Raw genomic sequence first — 25156 nt, 5'->3', positions numbered from 1 at the left:
AAAGCTCAAGGGAGGCGTGTTTCTGTGCCGTAACTTCCAGGAAAGGTCTAGCTGGAGCAAAAAAGCATAGGGTGGATAAATCAGATGTGCTTCTTCCTCCCACTCCTTTTCCCACTGTCTTAGATAATGATGAAAGGAACAATTATATAACTTCTTTAGTTTCAGGTGCATTGAGTACTTCTTGGAAGTTATTATAACAAAATAAAAGATAGTAGTTAGGAATATATTTAAGAGCTATAACTCAAGTGACCTACCTGAATGACAACTCCATCATGAGTTAAATAGATCTTCTTAAAAATTGCTGGTTTATTCTGACCTGTAGGTGTCTCCTTAAAGTCAAAGGTTCCCAAAAATGAAATACTTAACTGCTGTTACATCTTGAGCTCAGTGTGTTGCAGATCTGAGATTTGTGAGGTTTGTGTACTTCTCATCGGTCTAGTGACACGGCCCATGTTTGTTGGTGTGTGGCGGCTATTGCTGCCAGCTAGGTGTAACCCCAAGTTAACTTTCTGACATGCAGTTGTCTGTCTGTGGCATATCTAATCCCCTGCTTTAGAAGCTGATGTTGTTTTGATAGAGCTGTGCCTGTGAAATACTTAATTCAGAAAGTTTATTGTGATACCCACATGGGCAGTGGCAGCACATAGTGATTAACCTTGAATGCTTCCTATTTGCCTAAGTTAATTCCAGTAAGGGCATTTTGGCTTATATCACGTTGTTGCAATGTTCAATCAAAGGGCTGAAGATAGTAAGTGTTGGCAGCCAATTACAAGTTGAAGTTTTTTCTTGATCATGATCAGGAGGAAAACTGTTTGGACTGTAAAATAAACTACTTAATGGTCAAGGTAGATATATTTTGATGACTCTACATTTCCATAGTGATTTTTTTTGTTCTCTTTCCTCCCAGTTTCTCTATATAAATTTAATTGATACCACTGATCTTGTTCATAAGCCATCAAGGCTTAAGTCAGTCTTGTCCCCATTGGTCATGTGCTGCATGAATTACATGACCCCTGCTATTGGTAAAGGGTAATTAAACAAATATAGGAAATATATACATATAAATACAGAAATCAAGTGCTTCTTGAGTAAATCTGATTTAGTTTCATTTCATAGAGAAGAAATGATGCTTTAAACAGACATCAAAATTTTCTTTGAAATATTGAGAACTATTGAGCTGATATGAATCTTTTTTGTGAGAAATCATGACCTGCTCAGACGTGTCCCCAGAGCTGACAATAAAAGATGGTGACATCAGACCTTAATGACAGTGAAATGTTTTGCTCTCTTGTCATAAATGGTATGGGATAATTGAGTGCCCATCTGAACGAGCAGATTCAGATTATAATTAATCTTTCAGATCACGCAGAGTTCTCAGTTGATGGCTCTTTGGTACCTTATACTGTTCACAAGAAACTAGTGACTTTTGGACCAAATGCATACAAATAGATGTTCAGAAAGGTGTAACATAGATATTTAGTTTTGTACAAGATATCTGTGAAAGATCCAAATGAAAGTGGAAATCTAGTACTTTAAGTGACTGGTTGCCACTCACCAGGAAAACAAGCAACTAAAACCAAAACAATCCCCGCCTCCAAAAAAATCCACCCACCCAGGCAACCAAAAACCCCCTAAAAACAGTAAAGAGGAAGGGAAATAATTTCTCTTCCTCCAAATGTGGTCTTCTTTCACAGTAGATCAGCTGGTTTTGTTCCAGTCTCCTGAATCTATAAAATTAAACTACAATCCTTGCTTGCTAGTCAGTGGGGAACTAAACATATACCATTCTATTTTTTTTTTTTTCTTTCTCTATTTCCCCTCTTTCATTCCCAGTACTTATGTGAACCAAGGTTTTCTTGGTCTAGTTCAACATGGAGTTGGTCCTGTTACCTCTTGTCTTTTGAAGTTGTGCACTAGTGGTAAAACCATTTCTATATTTCTGAATTTGTAGAGCAGAATGGGTAAACAAAATATTATATTAGTGGTATCCTTTTTTTATATGGCTGAAGATGACTAGATTAGTAGTTGAGACTCCATGGGACTGGGGAGAGGGGACTGGGAAGGATAGGAAATTATAATATGTAATGGATATTCAATGCATTTGAATTAGTAATACTCATACTATTGTTAAAGAAAATAAATAAGGAAATAAGAAAATTTGCCTTTTATGTCATCTACTGGTTTTATAAATGAACAGATACAGAGTTAAAACTGTGTTTCAAGATTGATCTAAAAGAAAAAAAAAAAGTAGTGTTATTATTTCTGCAAACTATTGCAAAATAACCTATTGCTCTTTGAGTAATCATCCATTTGGGAACATTAGCCTGGAGTTTTGCTTTTAAATGTAATTGGCTGTCTTTTATCTCTTGCACTAGGATAACATGTGTTTTTATTGATGTTAAATGGTCCCTGGGGGATGCTGAGTACCTAAATTATTAGTGCTTATGAAAAAGAATAGTGAAAATAAACATTTCTATTAAAGTATTACTGTGCTGCTGGGTCTTGGATTTTTTTTTAAGGATGGGATGTGATCCTTTGCTTTTAATTCTGTAGCATGTATGCCCCATAAATCCAAACTAAGAAAATATATAATTTTTTTAAGTGAATATTTGTTTGCCCCTGAACATTCTGTGAATATACTGAATAAAAACAAAGTGGTTTTTTTGTTTCTTTGTGTTTTTTCAATGCTTCCTGAAACGTAAGGGTAAGTGGTGTCTTAACAGTCGAGAGGTGAGAGAGAAACTCCATTAATGATGAAGTCTGTGTCCCACAGATGTGTATATAAACACATCATTAATGTTTAGACTCCTTATGCAATGTTTTGCAGGACTCCATGTTTCTGGGTAATATTTGCCATGCATGAATAAGTGTTTTATCTTTGGGAATCCTGGAGAGAAATATACACACTTCTAGATCAGAAGCTAGAAAGTGATTTTTTTTCTTTTTGGTTCAGAGAAGAGCTGTCTTATGACAAATATAGGGTAGGGTGTCCATTCCATTCCCAAGACTGCTCTGATTTTCTTGTCTGACTTTGGCTGATGCATAGCTTATACGTTCCCATGATTCACTTCCTAAAAAAAGAGACAGAATATTCTGTTTTTCTTATTTCCTGGGGCAATTTGAAGCTATATTTCAGCTAATGGAGAATGCATTTGGAGAATTTCAGCTATGAGGACCTACTACAATATTGTCAACCAAAGCTGAAAAGGAGAAATTGAAGTGTGAGTATAAGAAAAAAATATCAGGTAAAGCGAAAAAGCAACAGAAATAATAGCAAGATGAAAGACAAGGAATTATGAATGAAAGAGAAAAATAAATCTGACATATGGATAGAAAATGATGTTATTCATTATTTTATTTTTTTCATATTATTTTCTATTTCCCAAGTACACATGAGAGTCAATGTTAAAAAGTTAGCCTTTTGGAACTTTTTTTGATGCAACTCTAGGGATTTTTTTCAAGCTGGTTATGGCCTTGGGAGATCTACCAGGCAGGCCAGAACTGCCATGTTTCCATTTTGAGCTATGGCTGCCAAGCTTGATGCTGTTGCTGATTCTGAAATCTTCATGGGGATTTCTCTCCCTACCCTGATGGAGCGCTTTAATAGCACCTGCTGCTAGGGTCTTTACCTCAAAGGTGGGATCACTGAGGTGTTAGTGGAAAGCAGTAGAAACAAGATGAAGGTAGGTGTGCTTTTTTTTTTTTTTTTTTTTTTTTTTGTTTTTGTTTGGTTGTTTTTTCTTTTTTTTTTTTTTTTTTAACTGGTTGGTTGGTTGGTGTTATTCTTCTCTCTCCCTGCAGTTTCTTGATGCAGAAATCTCACTTTGCCTGGCATTATCTTTGTAAGCAACATCCGACATGCTGCTCATGATCAACGTGTCTCCAGTGATCTGTGCTTGAACCGTCTCCACATTACATGTTGCACTTCTGTAAAATTTTTGGGGAAACAGCAAAACATTAAAATAATATTGAAAGAAATATACTGTTGCCGAAGTATGGACCTCAAAGATGCCAGTATTTCTTCTCATTAAGGTAGGGATGCAGAGATTGTGGTGTCCCAGTGACAAGAAGGACAGAATTTATGTATTTCTTTAATACCAGGTTGTTTGTTGCTTCCTGGACTTAATTCATGTGTGAATGAGTTTACAATGCTTCCTGCTGACAAAAGCCATTTCAGAAGGCATTGGCAAAGGACCAGTTCCAGTGACCCTAGTTTGCATTATGAACTTCTTGGAGACCCAGGAAAGTCAATGAAATTTTATCCAAATGCAGTATGGAGAGAGTAATGGATGAACATAATTGTGTCATGAGCTGTGCTACTCAGACAGTTAATATGTCACATTTTTTCCTTTATTGGAAATCCACACCTTCGCTGTTAGCACAGAGATCATAGTAAAAGCATGAGTTATGAGTTGATCTAAAGGGAGGTACTCTGTGGATGTGAACGTATTCTCAGTAGATGAAGCTAAAAAAGGAATTTGTTATGTTTGCTAACCTGTAGGGTTTTTTTCAGGTTAATTTCTCATTAGTATCAGTGTTTTAATTCAATATAAAAACATCTTAACTGTTTGTGGTGCCATTATTATAGAAATAAGTCAAATTAATTTTATTTCTCACTTTTAATAATGCAGGACCAACTTATCTTAAAAAAAAAAGAAAAATATTATTCTACAAAAAAATGCAATCTCAAATTACTCGTGGTGCATGGTAATGTTGATGATACATTTTAGTGTTTCAGAAAATTGTTTTATGGTGGATTGAATCCTCACCTTCTGAAAAATGTGTGCAAAGGTGTCCTGGTTTTGTTAAAAAACAAGTTTCTCTTTTAGTGAATTTTGCCTGTCAGCTAAAGCCTTCATGTTAGCTGCATTTTCCTGGAGAACCAGATACATGTTTTGTTAAACACAGCAATGGAATGCAAACTTATTTATAAGGACAGATTCACATCTCGTGAGATGGGCAACAAGAAACAGGTGACCAGGAAACTGACCAACTGTGTATAACATTCCATTCACGTGAATATTTCATATAAAAGTGGGAGATCATGAGGATCTCGTCCCTTTTGCTTATGGCCGACATTAGGAGAGGACCTTGCTAGTCGTCCCTGCAAACTGAGGCCTAGGGAGAGACTGAATCCAGCTCCAGTTGGCTGCAGAGTCCAGTCCAGGACTTTCAGTGCCGGCTCTGCAGTTGCTGGAACTTTCAAGATTGGTTTTGTATATTTTGTATTATTTTCTCTATTCTTATTAGTAGCATTAGCAAAACATTGTTAATTTTTCCAACTCTCTTCTCTCTGTCCTTCTTTCCCTCCCGATCACCTGTCCTTAGTGGGAAGGGGGGAGAGGGAGGGGCAAAAGGGGGAAGCGGGGGAGGAGAGGAAGTTAACAATACATCTGCCAGAATTTTATTGTCACACCGCAATCTAAACCCTCAACAAAAGGTAACTCCACGGTCCCCACACTCCTCAACTCACTAGCTACTTCCTACATGCAAGATGTAGGCTTTCCTTTTCCTCCAGAATGGCTATGCCCCTATGTTTCTTCTGACAATATGGCAAAGCACAGGGACAGAAAAAGTAGCTAGATATGCTTGAGAAAGGAAAAATTAATGTTTTGATATTAGAGGGAAGTAAACAGGTGAAATCCAATTTTTCTGGAAATCATGTACAGGCGAAATTGAACTTAACAGTCTTGCTCTTACCATACATTATAGTTGCTAATCAATAATATCACCAGTGAAACTGAGTCTTCCTGCTGACAGGGAAGCACTTTGTCATCATAAATTTTATTTAAATCACACATTTTACTACAGTCGCACTGTTTGTTTCCCTCCTTGACGTTCCTCCCTGTTGTCTCCCCCTTTGTCTCCTTCTCTATTTCCATCGTACCAGCCATCTCTCTTACTGGTAGTCTGAATGAGTTTCCACTGACATCTGGGGTTTGAAGACTGAAGAAAAGGTAACAGTGCACAGAAACCTGTGAGACATGGGAGACGTGACATTGTCCTCAGATGTCTTCAGTGGCTGTTTTGACCAGGTTCTGTTAGGTCCGTCTTGGTTTCACCAGGAAATGTGCCAGACACGGAGCTCAGCAGCAGGCTCCAGCAGGCATTTGGCATGAAGGTCCTGCCTGGCTCCCCTCCTGGCTTACCACACTGCTGCTTGGCAGCAACAGGTAGGGGGAAGAAGATCAAAAGCACATATTTTTGTCCTAAGGAACAGCACATCTTGTCAGGGAAGTATGCATCTTTTTCCTTCCAAGACTTACTATCCAGACATTTATCCCCTCACCATTTCACACCTTGAAACAGTAATTTGCTTTACCTATTAAACTCTTTGTATGAGGTCTAGATAAAGATTTCTTGCAAATATAGAGCAGAACAACTTTGCATTGCCTCTGGTAGCTGGATGACATATTGATCTGAAGGGATTACTTGAAGTTTAGGGGTTAGATGCATAAGTGCTTGGGTTTAAACTGGGATGGCAAAGGTATCTGCAGACTCATGAAATAGTTCCTGAATAGCAGCTTACAGGCAGAGAACTTGATGCAAACAAGCACTGCCTTTTTTGTTGGTGTTAACTGGTGATTCCTACTTGGTCATGCTATTTTTGGAACAGGACTACAAATTTCCAGAGGAGATACAAGAAAAATGGCTGGAGTGGTAAGATCATGAATCAACAAGTATAGTGAGTAGAACTCCATAAAGAACTGGGATAAATAACCTACTAGTCTTGGAAACACATTAAGGCTAAACTTTCATCTATGTATTTATATTCTGGAAGGTGGTGTTTTTTTTTTTTTTTTTTAACATCTGTTATGTCCAGTCTGTTAGTTTTCTTGGGTGAGGGGTGAGTAACAACCTTCCCTTTCTTATTGGTCAAACATTAAAAATTGCCAGGTTACTGAAACAGTTCTCCTGAGCAGAGGGCGGGGGTGGAAATCTTACTTTGCTAACATGCTAGAAAGTAGCAGCGTGTTTTTCAGAGCCAACTCACACAGTGCCTGAGTTTAACTTGTCAGCATTATTTAATGTAAGCTGTTTGCTTAACAACTGAGAGGTGCCAGATACCTCATTTTTCTTAAAGACCATTTTGTAGGTACAATTTTTCTATATTTTCCATACCTAGCCAACCTTTATGATGTTATTTATCAAATGCATAGTAAACTGTGTCAAATAAAACACAATCAACCTATTTGTTCTTTCTGTTCTGTTAATTTCAGGCAGCCTGAAAAGACATGGGTTTCTTCAGACATCAGTGTTGCTACTGTCAGCCTGCATGTTCTGGCCTTGCCAGGTCTTAGCTCAGGTGACTCAGCCTGCTCTGAATTTTGCCTGTTGAAAGAGATAACAAGGCAAAATAGTTTCATCTCCATCCCTTTTGGGAAATGCAGTGTATCTACGCCATGGATAAAAGATCAAGTATTGGTGAAGCTATCTTGCTCAGTAGTTGGGTGGATTTGGATATTTCTTTATTAGAGCAGTTGGAAACTTTTTCGTTCAGCTCTTTTCAGGACCAGGTTATAAAACCATATATAAAACCATAAAAACATATGTAAAACCATATAGCACAATGAATTTATGTGCTCTCATATCATGAGAAATTGATAAAATGAAAAGATTAAGCAGTAGGAAAAAAACCCCAAGAAACAAAAAATCAAAACACCCCACTGAATCACTGGGAATTCAGTAGTGAAGCATGAAATGGTAACCATAATCTCCAGACAGTGTTTCTTATTGGAAGGTGGTTCCAAATTACAATGAAGAAGCCTTACGTTGAGTCAATAATTGTAGTGGTTCTTAATACATTCCTGAATAGACAGCACTTGCAAAGCAACAAAAAATCCCTTTAATTTAGATTTAAGAAAACATTATTAATAGCTGTCTGGGAATGGAGAGTTATTAGAGAACGTGTGATTTGTCATTTGGATTGCAGCTGCTTTGTTGGTGTAAAACTCTTTTCACAGACCTGTAATTGCATGACCTTAAGTATTCCTAACTTAATTATAATTTTAAACAAGTTAATTAGATTATTTGATGAATTATAATATGGAGAGAACTTGGCACAGCATTCGAGATGAATGGAAGTGAGCCTTGACTTTACTTCTATCAGTATGTTCTGCATTTTTCTGGTAGTGCTTCCTTATGCTACAAGTACAAAAAAGTCTTGTTAAATCTTTGTGAAGAAGTTTTACGTTCCTACAGGTTATTTTCCAAGACCTGGACAGTGTTGTAGATCAAAACATCCATAAACTTCCAAAAGAAATGTCGGTAGGGAAAAATTGCAAATCAATGAGTACGAGGCATTGGGACCTGAGAACATAGTTCTTTATAGTTAAAGTCATAGAGGTGGTGTTATTGCTTTTATATATTAAGATCAAGAGATACATATACAAAATTGCACTCAATATTGACTTCTTAAAACTTTCAGTTCAAGACAGTGACAGAAGCCCCATAGCATAAATGAATTAGCTCAGAAGTGTATCTTTCCTCTGCCTTGTGTGGGTAGTCATCTGAAAAGGGCTATTAACACTCCTACACATTTGTGTAATCCAAGTCTTTTTCTACTAGGGCTCAAACCATGGAAGTAAAGAAGATTCTTTCCATTGGCTTTATATCTGGATGGATTTGCCACATAGCAAAGTACTCTCAGGAAACAAGATCTACTGATATAATTATTTTTACTGGTGTCTCTCTTACCTGACAACTTCAGAATAGTTTCTACCTAGCTTTGATTTGAAGCTGCAATGGGGAGGCAGGTGTACCTGTGAATTAAAAAAACTGTGGAGATTTTGTGTATGCATTTCTTCTTTCTTAAGATTTGTTATGGGAGAATTAAGAATGTTCACAGGAGAAAACCCTTCATTAAAGAAAAATGTCACTGTTTTCTTTTATCTTTCCAATTGCATTTATATATTTTCAGATGGTGGTGTAAGTAGTCTGCCATTTTGAAAAAGGCCTGTAGAACATAAATAGATAGAACATAAAGAACATATACACAGGAAAACAAATAATAAATATAAATTGATTTTTTTACTTGCTTGAAGCTACATATTATTAGTTTTCAAAACATAATCACCTTTTGTACTGTGCTGCGGAATCAATGTTCAGCTATCATCTTTATAGATGAAAACATTGGTATAGCTTCTCTTAGTGTAAGCACATACTTTAAAATCAATAATATTTAAATTAAATGTACACTATGTTAGTAACATACTTAATGGAAGTATTTTTATTAATATTTATTTCTATTATTGGAAGAAGAGGAAAAATGTGATTTCCATTAATATGCTTGGAATTAATACTATCCTTGGTAAGAACCTGACTCAAAATGTGACCTTCTCCACAACAAGAAGTCCAAACTACTATTTAAATGTTCTCTGATGTGTTCTGACATGGAGGAAAGTACTTTTACTTCTGGGCTGTACTGTCCTTGAAATTCAAGGAAATTCAAGCCTGTAGTTTGTAAACTAATGTTCCCATTTTAGGTAGGTTCAATCCTAGCTAGACTTTGCGTTAGTGGTTCTTAAGAAGTAGCCTCTCTGTCTCCTGCATTGGAGTTTTTCCTGGGCTGTTACGAATTAATGTGTTACTCATAGGCACAAGATCACATTAAAATGAAGACATGTCAGGGTTTCATAAAAAGGAGAAAGAAAGGGAAACTCCTTGGAATACCATTAATGAAGTTCCAAGCCTGAAAAAAAGAATATTTTGAAGTGGCATGACTCTTCAAAAATTTAGCTACTTGGTTTTCTTTATTAGATGATGAATCCCTACCATTCAGTGAAAATTTTTTTTCAGTTTTCTTCTTCAATCTGAGACAGCTGGTACCATTTGACTGTTTAAGCAAGAACACAGAAAGAATTGCAGTGATTGATTACATATCCTGCTGTTCTTCACATGCTTTGTCCTTGTGAATCTTCAAAAATTTGTTGTCATCCAAAATTTGCATTGCTTGTTGTTTCAAGTTTCAAATGCAACAAATCACCCAAACCAGAACTGCCTTCCTGCAGAACAAAATCTGGTAACCTGAAGAAATATTAACACCTGATTATGTATATTGCTCTTCCCAAGTAGGCAGCAGGGCTCAAGCTGGTGCAACCTTTCAAACAGCTTATTTGATACATAGTTGAAAAGACGGGCGAGGAATGAAGTATGGAGCAGGCCTAGACCTGACCTGTATTGACAGCTTCTTCCTCAAGCTGTTTACTGTTTCTATGTGAGTAGGAAGACAATATTCTTGCCTCAGGCTTGTATCATGATGGAGATAATGTGATCACAGGTTTCCTCAAGCTCAGACAGTGTAAGAGATAATGTGATCACAAGTTCCATCTCCTCAAGCTCAGGCAGTGTACCTCTTGAAGTCATTTGCCTAGGAGGCCTCATAAGATTTAAAGAATATTCACTGCAAAAGTTATTGGGACATGTGACAAGAATAGCTGAAAGTCATTAAAGTTGTTAGACATTTTTATTTATTAGTATGCCTGTTCTTTGGAAATAATATAACTTAGAAAAAGAGGGGTAGGTGCTTTATTCAACAGCATCCAAACATTTGATACTAGATCTTCTTTCTGCCAGGTTGGAGCATTGCTGTTTTGATAATTCAGTTATGTTCCCTGGTACATTTTTTGCTGATTATCTAATTTTCCAAAGTTTAGTGATACTGTATGAGCTGAAGCTGTTTATTCATGGTTTGACACCTACCGAGTTTGTCAGATTGTAAGTGCACAGTTGTAATTGTTACTAATGAGAATCCTGACAGCCTACTATGTGAAGCACTCATTCAAAATAGTTCTATTTGGCTTGAATTTTCCAATACTCTGACAAATTATTAATTAGAGGAGGAACCCCAATAAAATATTTTCTGGGTCTTTTACTGAATATCAGATGCAGAAATTAATTGTAAGGATTTTTTTTTCATTTTGCTAGTACTGACCATGGACCTATCCATCTTGTTTCAATTAGTATCGATACTATGTGGACGGGTAGGGCTAGCTTTTGCACTCTAACTTACCTTGGCACACATGTTAGAGACTGCATGCTCTGGCTTTGCAGGAGGAATGGATGCCATCCATTGCCATCTCCTGGAAATATTCTTTGATGTCTTCTCAGTCCAGGCTGTCTAGGACCACAAAACAATTAGTCAACAACCTGAAAGAAGATGTCCATGATGTGCAGCCTTTTAAGAGAGCTAGATTTGAGTTTCTTTGAGTGAGCAAAGTGCTTCATGTTCACTGTGTAGAGCCAATCTTAAGGATTGATTTCAGTGAGAGATAAAAATGAACCTCGAGAAGCAGGATGTAGGAGTGAACAATACGTGCTCAGGAAAGGCACAGGCTTGTTTTCAACTATCAAACTACTTTCTTTACAGCTGTTGCCAATAGCTCTCCACTTACTGCTGAATATTATCTCCTTCATGCTTCATTCCTTTTCTATGTGATACTTAATAGGCTTTGAGCTTACTTGTCTTTTTGGGGCATTAAAGGGTATAGGCAGCTTGAATCTCTTTTTCATAATCTTGTGCTGAAAGGATCAGGATGCCAGAGATTTACCCAGTAAGCCCTTGTGTCCGTCATGTCCTTCACTTTGTGTGAGGGCTGTTTTTTATTGTTTCTTTTCTGGATGCTCAAACCATCGAGTACAGCTACTATAGATACAAGGGTCTAAGGAAAACAGTTGCCTCCACAGTGAGCTTGTGGATTTTTTTGAATGTGGACTGTTAGAGGTAAACTATGCTACTGTAATGATTCAAAGATATTTTTGAGTTTACAGAAAACTGGAGCCTTGTTGATTGCAGTGTATTTCTCCATGTTTTACTATTAAATTCAGTGTTGGAAATATGTAAATGCAGGAGCTGTCTTAGACCTAGACTGCATAAGATACCATCTACATGAACAAGTGTGTTTATGATTACAGATCTTAGATGGACTGACAGCTCATCAGCATAAAGAGTGATGACAGGATGCTAGAATATTGTAAAATATGTCGATGAATATGCATTTGGGTTCTGAAATTAATTCATTGCAGCCATGTTTGTACCTATTCTGCATTTTGGTTTTGCACATACTTAAATGATTGTTTTTCTCTCTAGGAAGCAGATTTTAAAATTACCCACATATGTATTTATAGAAACTGTCTTATAAATTGGTATACTTGATTATGCATGCCAGAAATGTCTGTATACTCATTCAGTACACTGAAGTGTATTTCAGTGAAGTCTTAAGATGTATCTGTTCAACCCTAACTGTGAAAAGAAACATCAAATTTTGGAAAAAAATGGGCTTGGAGGCATGAAAGTAAACAAATGAACAAACAAAACCTTTATGGGGTAAATAATTGCATACCAAAACCACATTCCAAGGAACGGATATGGATATTCTGGGAGAAAAAAAGTAGTCAAGGTTATTAATGTAATTTTTTCTTAAACCTTAGGTAACATTCCAATAACTTTATAACAAGTTGTAGCAGCGATTTGTTGTACTCGTGATGATAAAACCCCATTATAGTAGTAACATCCAGTATTTCTCACAACATACTTTTATGCACGGTAGAATGTATTTCAGAGACACAAAATCTAAAGTTAATTGAATAAGCCAAGTTGTAAGCTCTATCAGCTACAAATATCCAGAGCAGCTCTTCAGATGTAAAGTCATGTAAGATCAAATGTGTACTGTATTGAATACTGTAATCTCCCTGATGTCATCAGATATATTTTGCAGTGTAGTTCCTTCTAATATTGAAACTATAAAATAATCTTAAAGCTAGTGGATGAAAGTTTGCAGCATCAGTCACTTAAATAAGAATATAATGAGTGGAAATTGTTGTTCAGAATTTAACAATAAACAGGGAGTGTTATTAGAATAGAACGTTTAAAATAAAGATAATGAATAGAATATCATGTAGCGTAAATATGTTGAATTAGACAGGATGCACTGAATAATTTTGTCTGGTTGTTTGGAAGTGTTGAGAGAGGTGTGATAATAGAACATAACCACAACACTGGAGCAAATATCTGCATTACGTTTATCTCATGAGTGACAACTATACAGTCAAATTCTGTCACTTTTAAATGAAGTGCTGGCCTCTGTGAACAAGCATGAAAAATAATCTTATAATTGCAACAGAGACAATTCCTTTCTTCAACTTTTTCTTTTTTTTCTTTTCTATTTTTTTTCTTCTTAATTTCTTGGGATTTGCTTCTAGGAAATATAAAGTTTCAGGGGAGAAGAATGACAGAATAAAATTACAGCATAAGAACCAGAACTGTGCATTTTAAAGCAATTCTGTGTAGTAGGTATGTTTATTCCACACAGGTTAGTGAGTGACATATTAAAACATTATATTTTTCTATTTCCTCAATTGTTTTTTATGTAGATTTAATAACATTGTTAAAATGTTTGCTTCCTCCGATAGCTTTATTTCTTAGTACATCACTAAAAAGCCAAGAGCCTTAATTGTGTAGTTTAAAGAATAGTTAATTTGAAATTAAAGTATAGTAAAATATTCCTAGTATTTGTATTTTCTCTGTATTTTACAATAAATTTATAATTTTATATAAAACAATAATATTACATAATTTTAAAAAATTGAGAGAAGTGACATCTGAATTGGAGAAAAGGAGAAGAAAAAAATCTCACAGAAATGTGAAAATATAAAATCCCCTCTTCTTCAAAAGGCAGCTTTTTTTGTTCTTAGACAAGAAATGCTTTCAGAGGAGCTGGTGCAAAACTCTTCAGAGTGCCACATCAAAGGGGAAAAAAATCAAAGAGATGAAAGAGCGAAATGATAGATCTAGGTGTAGAATTTTGTCCAGTTATAACTTTTTTTTTTTTTTTTTTTTTAATTATAGCAACCAACTTATGCAAAACTAAGCTGGGAATTTCAAGTTTTCTATTAGTCTTGTCTGTACTATTGATTCTTCATTTTGTTATGTTGCATTTAGGTTTACAGTACCACAAGTAGCCTGGTCTGATGTAACTGATCTGTGTCAAAGGTTCTTTAACATTCCAAATAACACTTAAAATATCAACAAATAATCATCTTCCTAAAATTCTGATGATAAACTATTGTCTTTTTTATTCTTCTGTTCCATTTAGGATCTGTAATTATTTTTTTTTATGCATGCTCCCCTCTTCTGATTGTCTTTTACTTTAATACAAGCTGAGAGTAACTTGCGCTGTAGTTATAGAATTAGATGTAGTGATCAACACACAATAATATTTTATAGATTCTAAAGATTTAAAAAATCCCAAACCTCCTTTTGTTTTTCTTAAAAATCCTGTTGATTTTCTTACCAGCAGAAGAAAGATCTTTCAAATTACAGAGTTAAATAGGTAGAAATATATAGACAAAACTGCATCAAAACCATTGCAAATACTAATTTTAAATAGAATAAAGGGAAATCTTGGAAATGTGGTGGATGATACTTACTTATAACAATTTGGCGTAGTGTATTACACAAAATAGTTCTAGTTCCTGTGGCCAACAGCACTCTTGGTTGAAGAGCAGTTATAAAAAAGATGGATTAAAATTCTTAAAGAGTTGCTAAAAGATAGGAACTAGACTAGGAATAAAATCTTCTGTTTTTTAAATAAAGTGAACAAATATTGCCAGTCAGGTGTCATAAGGATCAGAGTTCAAAGCTTACATTTTCAAAATCTTTCTAACTAGTCTAATCAATGAGGATGTAACAAGGAAATGTGCTCTACTGGATCTGATGCCTACAAGCAAGGACAGTCATAAATATGAAAATCAGCGACAGCTTTTGCTGCAGTGACCGTGAGACGGAGCTTATCATCCCAAGATGAGGGAGCAGGACAAAAAGCAGCACCATAACACTGAATTTCAGGACACTAGATTTCAATTTCTTGAGAGATTTGCTTGGAAGCATCTGATGTCATATGGCCTTAAAAAGAAAAGAGCTCCAGAAGAGCTGATTAATATTCAAAGATGGCTTCCTTTAAGCTTAAGAAAGGTCCCTTCTGACAAGTAGGAAATGAAGCAAAGTCAGAAGGAAAGCTTCATGGATTAACAAGGAGGTCCTAACCAAATGCAGACATGAAAAGGAAGTGTACAAGAGGTGGAAGTAGGATCAGCTGACCCCGGAGTAGTATAGAGCTGTCTAATCTGTATAGAGCATAGGTCATCCTCAGCTTTACCAACCCTACAGCTGAATCTGGCAAGGTATGTGAAGGGCAAAAAGAAAGGATCCTATAGACATGTAAACAACCAAAAGAAGGCTAGGGAAAATGTGGGCCCACCGCTCAATGGGGTGGCAGATCTGGCGATAAATGACACACAAACGGCCAGGGTGCTCAATGCCTTCATCGTCTTGGTCTTTACTGGTAAGACTGACCTTCAGGAACCCTGAAACCAGAAAGAAAGTCTGGAGCAAGGAATATTTTAACCTTGGTAGAGAAGGACAAACTGGACATACACTAATCCATAGGGCCTGATGGGTAGCACTCAGGAATGCTGATGGAGCTGGCTTATGTTATTGTGAGGCCACTCTCAATTATCTTGGAAAAGCCATGGTGATTGGAGAGGTTCCAAGAACGGATGATGTGTACACATATGCAGGCACGTTGCAAGAAGAGCCAGAGGCCACGAATGCATTGCAAAGAGCAAGTTTTATTTCAGTTACTTCTCTACTGGGGGATCTCTGAAGTAGCACCTGAGCTCTCAGGCAGAGGTGACACAGGCAGGAATGCAGGCGCTGGTCAGTTCAGCGCTGCTGGAAGATCACTGGGCCTGCTGAGCTCGCCTGTATTTCGAGGCTTCAGGCAGGCACAGCCTCACACTCTTTCTCACAAAAAAGCAGGAATCTCAGACATAGTGATAAGGTACCTGGAGTTTCTCACAGACACTATGTTATCTAACACAGAGGTTCTACTCATCAAGCACACAAGGTCAGTAAAACAATTAGTGTGATGAATGTGCTTTTTCTACAGACAGGTGCGAGTCACTTGAGTGTATTTACATTTAACTAACCTCCTTGCCATTCTTCTGCTATATTCCCATACAGATGAGAACAAATGTCACTCCTTCTTTCAAGAAGGACAAGAAGAAAGACCTCGGGAACTAGAGCCAGCCTCATTTCGATCCCTGGAAGGTGGGAGAGCATCTGATTCTGAAAAACATTTACAAACACATGAAGGGCAAGTTGATGATTGGGAGCAGTCAGCACAGATTTATGAAGGGGAAATAATATTTAACCAACCTGATAATCTTCTACAAGGAGGGGACTAGCTTGGTGGATAAAAGGAGAGCAGTAAATGAAAGGAGATAAGTCAATGTTATTTAACTTGACTTTAGTGAGGCATTGGGCACTGTATCCCATAACGTCCTCATAGACAAACTAATGAATTATGGATTAGAAAAGTGAACAGTAACATAGTCTGAAAACTGTCTGGATAGCCAGGCCCAAGGTGTTATGATCAGTGGCACAAAGTCCAGTTAGAGATAAGTCATTAGTGGTATACCCCAGGGGCTGATAATGAGGCAGTACTATTTAGCTTCCACATTAATGCCTGGACAATGGGACAGGCTGTATCCTCAACAACTTCGCAGACAATACAATACTGAGAGGAGTGGCTAATATATGGTGGGTGTGCTGCCATGCAGAGGGACTGTGACAGGCTGGAGAAATAGTCAGATGGGAACCTGGTGAAGTTTAATAAGGGGAAATGCAAAGCCATGCACTTGGGCAGGAGTAAACTCAGGCACTAGTACAGACTGGTAGCTGACCAACTGCAAAGCAGCTCTCCAGAAAAGTACTTGGAGAACCTGGTGGACAACAAGCTGACCATGAACCAGGAATGTGCTTTTGTGGCAAAAAAAAGGCTAATGTTATCCTGGGCCATATTAGGAAGCACTACAGGGAGAAGATCCTCTCTCTCTACTCTGCAGTCATGATGGCACATCTGGAGTACTGTTGTGGGTGCTGAGCTCCCCAGTATGAGAACTCAGGCTTACTGGAGCACATACAGATACCACAAAGGTGGTTTTTTTTTGAGGAGAGGCTGAGAGAGCTGTGACTGTTTAGCCAGGAGAAGACAAGGCTCAGGGGGAATATCATCACTGTATATAAATACCTCATGGAGGGAGTGAAGGTGAGGGAGCCTAACAATTGTGAGCAGTGCCTAGACAAGAGGCAATGGGTACAAATTTCTCTTCCCCAAAATCTAAGAATGTAATTACTCTAGGTATTAACTTGTCAGGTAAAACTCTTTATAAAAATCTTGGGTAGCTGGGTTTCTGTTAATGGTTTTGGAAACCATGACTGAGAGAAATTATGATTTAATGTGTTGCTGAAGTCAAAGTCTTTAAACAGGCACAGACTGCTCAGCTACAAGACATATTAACAAGTTAGTAACAGTAGCAATTGTACATCTGATTTTTAGAGCATGTGTTCACGTGTGGGTACAGAGAATCTTATGTGCAGTCCACCATTATTATCTGGAACTATCAAAACATCTCCATCAGTTTTGTTATCCTCTGAGTACATGTGACAAGCCTTTGCAGTTTCTCTGTGCTGTCAGTGAAATTACTGGGAGGAGCTGTAGGTGTTCTACATCTATTTAACTACAATGGCAGAGTTATAATTATAGTGGGTTTGCTTAACTCTGATCACAAGAAAACAGCTTTCATTTAAGTGAAAAATTACTATTAGTATTCAATGGTTACTTGCAGAGAAATGACATATTTCTATCAAAGAAACCACCACATTTTGTGAAAGAATATAACAAAGGTAGCTGGAATAAAAGAACAATGCACAATGGTTTGAGTTTAATGAACATTAATGCTTTACAAGGTCTGAATAAGGATATTGTTAGTAAACTACAGGCAAAATCTGGAATGAAGACCACTTTTTCTACTGCTCTTTTTTAAAAATTAGCATAAATGACAGTTAAAAGCTATAAAAAGGCTATTGCCACAAAGATCTGAGATTTACATTAACAGCAAAACTGAGTTTTCTGATTAAATTAGATTTAATTTAAAATGAAGATAATTTGGCAAATTTAAGTGGTGGATTCATCCAAATTTTACAGAACTTGAAAGACATCCAATAGTCTGGGTGGATTTTCCATTACCGACATCAGATTTTCTTTTTTTTTTTTTTCAAAATTAACAAATAATATAATGAAAAATATAACAGTATACATGCAATACCTATATCACATGCACGTGGTACAAAGATCCCTTAAACATCTGCTACAATTAAATATTTAGGAAAGTGTCAATGAGCAACACAGTGTCACAAAGCATTAACCAGTGCTTTTTTTTTTTTTTTAATTTATTTCTAAAAGTTAGCACATGTTGTTTTTCTACATTCAGCATAAGGGTGGGAGGTGGGTGAAGCAAGTCTTGCAGCAGGGCATTTTTTTAAAGAACAGTTCTGTAACATTGTTTCTATACAGCTTGGACACAGAAGTCAATGATTTTTTCAACTTAAAAGCATCACAGAAAAATATACAGCTTGACAACAGGGGCTTGTAACTGTTATGCAAGTACAATACTTTAACATGAAGCAGCTAGCAATAATATCAACATTATTATCTTTCTTCACTGTTCAGTACATTTTGTTTTGAAAAATTATCAGAAGTTCCAATGTGCCAGAAATTCTCATATGACTGCTTCTGTATCTAGTTTTCCAAATTGAATTTAATCCACTATGCACTACTGCCCTACCTTTAAATCTTATCCTGGTCTCTTAAAATGACAAATTATGGCCTGCTCACTCCGTGGTCCAGACAAGGAATTTCAATTCTAACACTTTATTCTGACTGAGTTGGAGCCGGAGGTTGTGCTACACTCTTTTTAAGCCATCATTTTGTCTTGTTCCCACAGAACAGTACAATTATTTGTTGCAAGTACACAAAAAAATTTGGAACAGTCTCAAAATGCAGTTCTGAAAAAGTCAGTCTTTTCTTCATTATGAAATACTACATGTCCTGCCCCAGGGAGTGAGATACTTTAACCGTAGACATGATTCAGTAGTGAAGCATTCTTCTACAACCTGTCCACTGGAACTAAGATGCTGCGCACTAAAATAGCTGCCTCTGTGTGTGAGGTAACAATGTCTATTTTACTCTTAAGTCCCTCATTTTACAACATAGGGACACTGAGTTGCATTTTAGGAACCTACCAGCGATGCACCAAGTTGTTTTTCACCAAAGGCAAGCAGTGCTGAGGTAAGAACTTAATATATAAATTCACTTGGTGCGTTGAGTCCCTTGTCAAGGTACAAGAGGTATTTAAATTAAAAAAAAAAAAAAAAGTCATTTGAGGACACACGGAAAAAAACCCTGTCACTCCACACCTCTTTGCACATGAAGGATGCATGCAAAAACACAGAAATGATGCTTTCTCTGCAATTCAAACTTTGCTGTTACTTGTTTTCTTCTAGATTTTTCTTTTAAGTGCAATTGGCTAGTAGTGAATCTGCTGCCTTCCTCTTCCATGATGGATGTTCAGTTACTTGTAAGAGGTAGAACAGAATTAGCAATTTACAAGAAGCATCCACCACAGTATAAATTTGAGCTGATTTCCCTCCTTCTTTCTTTTGATTTAATAATGTCTGTCACTACTATTTGAAGAGCTTAAGGGTCAAGTAGATACTTTAGCAACTTCAGGAAAATATTTTATACAAGGTTTGGTCACCCTAGCTTTAACACTGTATTCCCAATAGGGATCAGAGTTTGGATCTGCATAAAAAATTTAACATATCTTCCTCTTTGTCAGTACTGTAATTCTTAGTAATTCCACTAATTGCTTCATAAATTTTAAATCACTATCATTTATATATTTAAAAATGTATTAGCACATACTAGACTCCATTGTATGCATTACAGTCTTCAAGGGGAGATGGATATATTAAATATTTTAAAGATGTTTTGTAAATGACACATTCCTATATTAAAATTGATATTCCATGTGTAGACCATATGTGAAGAGATTAATTGCATTTTAATGATTTTTTGGTCTAATTTATTGATCAGAATACAGGTAAGATTTAGTAGAAGTAAATGTTCTGCATCAATCCTAAGCAGAATGCTGCCATCTTATGCAATCAACTAGTGCCACCTTTTTTGCACAGCAAGTTTTCTTGCAATGGTCTATTGACAGTCAGCCTTCCTTTTACTGCTGATGCATGATAGCTGTGTGGACTTCTGTTTTGTAACCTAAGTAGCCTACCTGTTCTTACTGGAGTTTTATGAGCTACTACATGGTACAAAAAGTTCACTACAATCTTAATGCCGCAGTTCCACCAAAGCTTCGCACTTCTGGGAAAACTAGAGAATATTGGAAAAGCTGTGAATTAGAAAATCGTTTACATTCAGGGGTTGAGTTGTGCTGTGCATTCATACAGTGACTATCTCACTGCCAATAAGTCATTTCCAATTTAAAGGTAGAATGTTAGATTCTGTTAGATTCTGTTCTGATAAAAAAAAGAGCTAATTCAGCTGGGGTACTTGGCCTGCTTAGTGCTGCTTTGGAGTACAGGTAAATTCAACCTTAGTGATTTAAAAAGACACATGGGGTTAAAGGTTGATGTGTTATGTCTCTGAACAAACAAAAATAACATAGTGGCAGTTTTCTTTATCTTTCTTGCTTAGGAATTAAGTAAATTTAAACAAAACCTGAGAATTATTTTTAAGCATTTTTACAAATCTAAGTCTTGTTAAGAATTGTGGTTTGTTACAAATCAAAGTCGATATATGCCAAAGGTATGCTTTTAATTGAAACTTGAATTCTAAATAAATATACCTGGATTTTTTCCACTCCAATATAGAAATTTGCTGTCTTGACAGTAAAAACTTACAAAATTGCTTCAAAAGTTCATCATATTAAGGAAATTGGTATTTTCTTTCACTTCTGGAATGCTATATTAACAGAAAAGCAGATGCTATTACACCTAGAAAATCCATTTACATCCATCTTCTGTCTTATTATCTCTTCATCATCCATCTATAAATGCATTTTTTTCTCTTCTGCACCACTTAAATGCTTTAAGCAGTTTCCACTTTAACCTTCAAACTGCACTGCTTCTGTTTTCCTGATGGTTTTGAAGGTTTGAAATAGCATGATTCTATTTCATAACAGTAATGACCCTTCCTAAATGAGCTATTGAAGTGGGATCCAGAGAGTGGTACTCTGCCCTGACCTTAGAGATGAAGTCGAGAGGTCTGATCTCAAGGCCGCCAGGTGTTGCAAAAGCCTGAGTGCAGGGCAGTACTTATCAATGAGGTAATAGGTTGTGCGGGTGGAGGGAACCAGGAAATGAAGTAAAATGATCAGAAACCTGGTGGAGAGAAAAGACTGTGGGAGGCAAATAGCATTGTAGGATATTTGGGTCAGTCAGTATTTCTAATGCTCTAATTTTGAAGTACTCCATTTCATAAAGAGATGACATGACCTGATACTGAGAGATTTAGTCAATCTATTCTGGTGTAAATGATTTTATCATGTTTCTTTTTATTGCAAGACAGCATTACACGCTGAGTTCCAATGCATTGTTCTTTCCTATTTCATCATGGCTTGCTGAGACACAAATCATTTTTTTATTGCTGTGCCCACAGGCTATTTACTCTTTCATCATGTTGTTATTAAACCTCAGTCTTGTTTTTTGTATGTTAGCTGTCACCAGATCATATGTTTATTTGAAAGAAACTTACAAAATTGACTGAATGGTGGTTTTTCAGAAAGCTGATAATGTTTAGTACTTTGGGGGTGTCAAGCTTATTGCCAGGTAAATTGTGGTTTGAAAAGGAGTTACCAGAACTAGCTCATATTAAATATAGATAATTTGTAGTGCACTGGCCAGTTCAAAGCCTACATTTTTTATGGGCTATAGTCTATTTTATCTTCGTAATACTACTGGGCAGCACTAATGTATAGATTAAAGTATGACCCATCTGAGCATTTGAAAACTCTCAGTTCTTAACAAAACTAATATAGCATACAAAAACTTGACTGTCAAACAAAAGTGCATTATCACTACTGACTCAGATGAAGGAGACTGAAATAATGGCCTACAATTTTAGTGCCAAACAGTGTTTATCATTATGCAGCTTAAATAGGAGGGATGGGAAAACCCTTTATTATATATTTATATAAAATTAATTAACATTAAAAAAATATAGAAAATTTTATGCCCATATGTAGATATTGATTCCTGTTCCTGTATAGATCACATCTGTTCTATATTTTTATTCTGGGCTAGAGTGATTAATGAGTTAGAAATTTGATCTGCTGGATCCAAAGGTCTCTGATCCTTGTTTTCTTGCTCAGGTTCCTCAAGTCCAAGTGTTTCCTGATGTGAGGTGTCTGTCAGATGTGATTCAAGGTCCTCTGGCCTCCTCCAGTCTTCTAAGGCTGATTTCTGTCTTATGACTCACAGACTTAATTGACTGATTCAGTGAGATCAATGAAGAAGTTACGTCCTTCCCCCTATCCTGACCAAAATATAAACAAAACCCCAGACAAAATAACCCCCACCTTATTGGCCTTCTTAACTTGAGACCTCCAAAAATTCTTATCTATTGCAAGTTGGACATCACATTCCTGGACTGTTTTCTTTTACACCTTCTTTTTATTTGTAGAGAAATAAGTCTCTAAAGATTAATGTCTTGATCCCTGTCCATAAGGTAGTTTGTTTTGTTTTGTTTTGTTTTGTTTTGTTTTGTTTTGTTTTGTTTTGTTGTCTTTGTCCTTGGAAAGGAATACTTTGTGTATGTATATGGGCCTGGAGGTAGTCTGACCAAACCTCTGGAGTCAACACATTTTCATCTTGTCAACCATATGATGGCAATGAACAAGTGCTAGTTTAAAATACTTCTGTTATTCCTGGTTGATGTTACCTAAAAGCATGGAAAACAGAGGACAAGGTTTTGCATTACAGCCAAACCTGTCAACAGTAGGACTTGTTCCTTCCTCTGGTCAGTGTCACTTTTCCTCTTACTGGTCCCGTTACGCCTGCTTCACCCTTCAAAACACAAAACAAGCAGAAAACTACTTGCTTCAGTTAAATATTCTCACAAACATCAAAACTGATGTCAGGTGCAAAAACGGGAAGCTAATGGCAGTAAGCCTTCAACTGGCACAACTGTAACATCAAGTGTTGCCCTGGGCAACCCTTGGAGGATGTGCCATGGTTGACCTGAGGTGACTTAAGAGTGAAAAGAAAGGAGATTTAAAGTTTTCTTTCCACAGGTTAATGGCCATAAAGTCAAAGACTATTAATCTATTTCATTTTGTATGTTATACTGTAACATTAAAAATAGTACTTTGGAGTACTACTTCCTGATAGTGTAAATTAAAGTTATTTAAAACTACTGAATATTAGTGCTTATGCTCACATTCTTAGAACTGATTATTGAATAGAAATTATTTGAAAGAAAAACAAAAGCCACTATCACTATCCTCTCAGCATAATAACACTTAATTTTCATGAGGAGTGTAAAACACAAAGAATGACTTAACAGTTGCTTTCTTATTTTAACTCTGAGTTAATGATGAAGTCCATCTGAAACCAAATGATTAATTTGAGATTTAATTGCTCAATGAAAAAAGGTGAAGATGATGATTTATAGGACAAAAAGATAAATATAGCTGAAGTGTTTCATCTAGGAAGAAATCAGAAGCTTGAATAGAAGACAAATAGGTGCATCTTAATTGCTGAAATTGTATTAACAAGCTTTGCCAGTAGTTGATGAGCCTGGGAGATTTTAGCACTTTGCTTTGTATTAGCTTCTCATATTGAACAAACTTATCTAGAACACAGACTGGTTTGATTATTTCAACTTAGTTTGTACTGTGGCTAGTGCACAGTTAAAAGATAAGCCTTCAGTTTGTCTCTTACTTTAAGAATTATAATCTCGAGTGACAAAGCAGGAGAAAGATGAAGGAACCCTATTGCGAGGAAAAAATCAACAACCAAAAAACAACAACCCTGTTTTATTTGTGTAGTTTATTCAAATCAGGATTGAAACAAACTATGCATTTATTAACAACTGGTAATTAACTGACATTCAGTGAACTATGCATTCAGGATCAATAATACAACAAATAGATCATGATACTAGGCACTTAAAACTCTTACAATAAGAAATTTCTTAACATCATTATAGAACTAATTCCAAAAAGCTCTGCCTTCCCCTTCCGCTCATTCAGCAGGTGTGGGTTGCAGACCCCTCCCCTCAGGGAGGATGAGTGGTCTCATATACCCCAATTCCTGTGCCGCTGTAGACTTTCCAGTCTGGCTTCTGCCCCTGCTGCTCCCCAGACCCTGCCAACAAACACAGACAGCAGTGACAAAGCCCCCACAGTCCAGGCACCCCAGGGTGGGGGTTCCACTTGCTGTCCCATGCTGCCAGCACCCAGATGGATGCAGGACCCTTGAGGAGGCTCCTTTGTACCCCTCGTGGGGTTGCAGCACCATGAGGAGACAGCATCAGTGCCCAAATAACCCCTGGCTGTGGCCACAGCCACTCCAGTGTCTCTTCCCATCACAACAAATTTTCATCCCTCATTCATACTTCTCTTCAGGCTGACTTGTTTCCTCAAAAGCCTCTTGGTAATTCTCTGGTTGCTCTTAAATCTGACTGACAGCCCCCTTTCTCTCAAACACGATCAGTTTAGTGGTGATTACCTCTTGAATAATTTTGGCTTCTAAGTCAAGCACCCTGTTTATGTTTACTCTCCTATCCCAACAACACTTGACATTCAGGCTATTTTGCCAAGAGTGGGATATGTGGGATTCCTTACTGTTCCCTATTTTATGGGTAGAGGAATCAAGGGAAAAAGGGTACCTGGGAACACATGACGTCTGCAGGTGAGTGTAGATTCCAGACTCGTAGTCTAGATCTGAGTATGCCAGCTGAAACAGAGGTGAAAGGGCCAAGAGGAATTCAGAGAGTGGAAAGGGAGTTTAGTTGCCTTGTTACCCAGCCAGGGGGTTTGGACTGTAATAGAGAAAGCAATGTAGCCAAGCAAAACCACCATGGAAAAGAGACAACCCCACTGCATTCCCCATAGCATACTGCAGTGAGGCTCCTCGCAGCTTGGCATCTGCTGGCCAGTCAGAGGGCAAAATTTAGCTCCTGTCTTGGTAACACCAATTTGACAAGACATTTTCACCCTCTCCTTTCTCTTATTG

This window comes from Streptopelia decaocto (genome assembly GCF_964273445.1).
Source record: "Streptopelia decaocto genome assembly, chromosome: 2".
In the NCBI taxonomy this organism is placed as follows: Eukaryota; Metazoa; Chordata; class Aves; order Columbiformes; family Columbidae; genus Streptopelia; species Streptopelia decaocto.
This window is presented reverse-complemented; position numbering follows the sequence as displayed.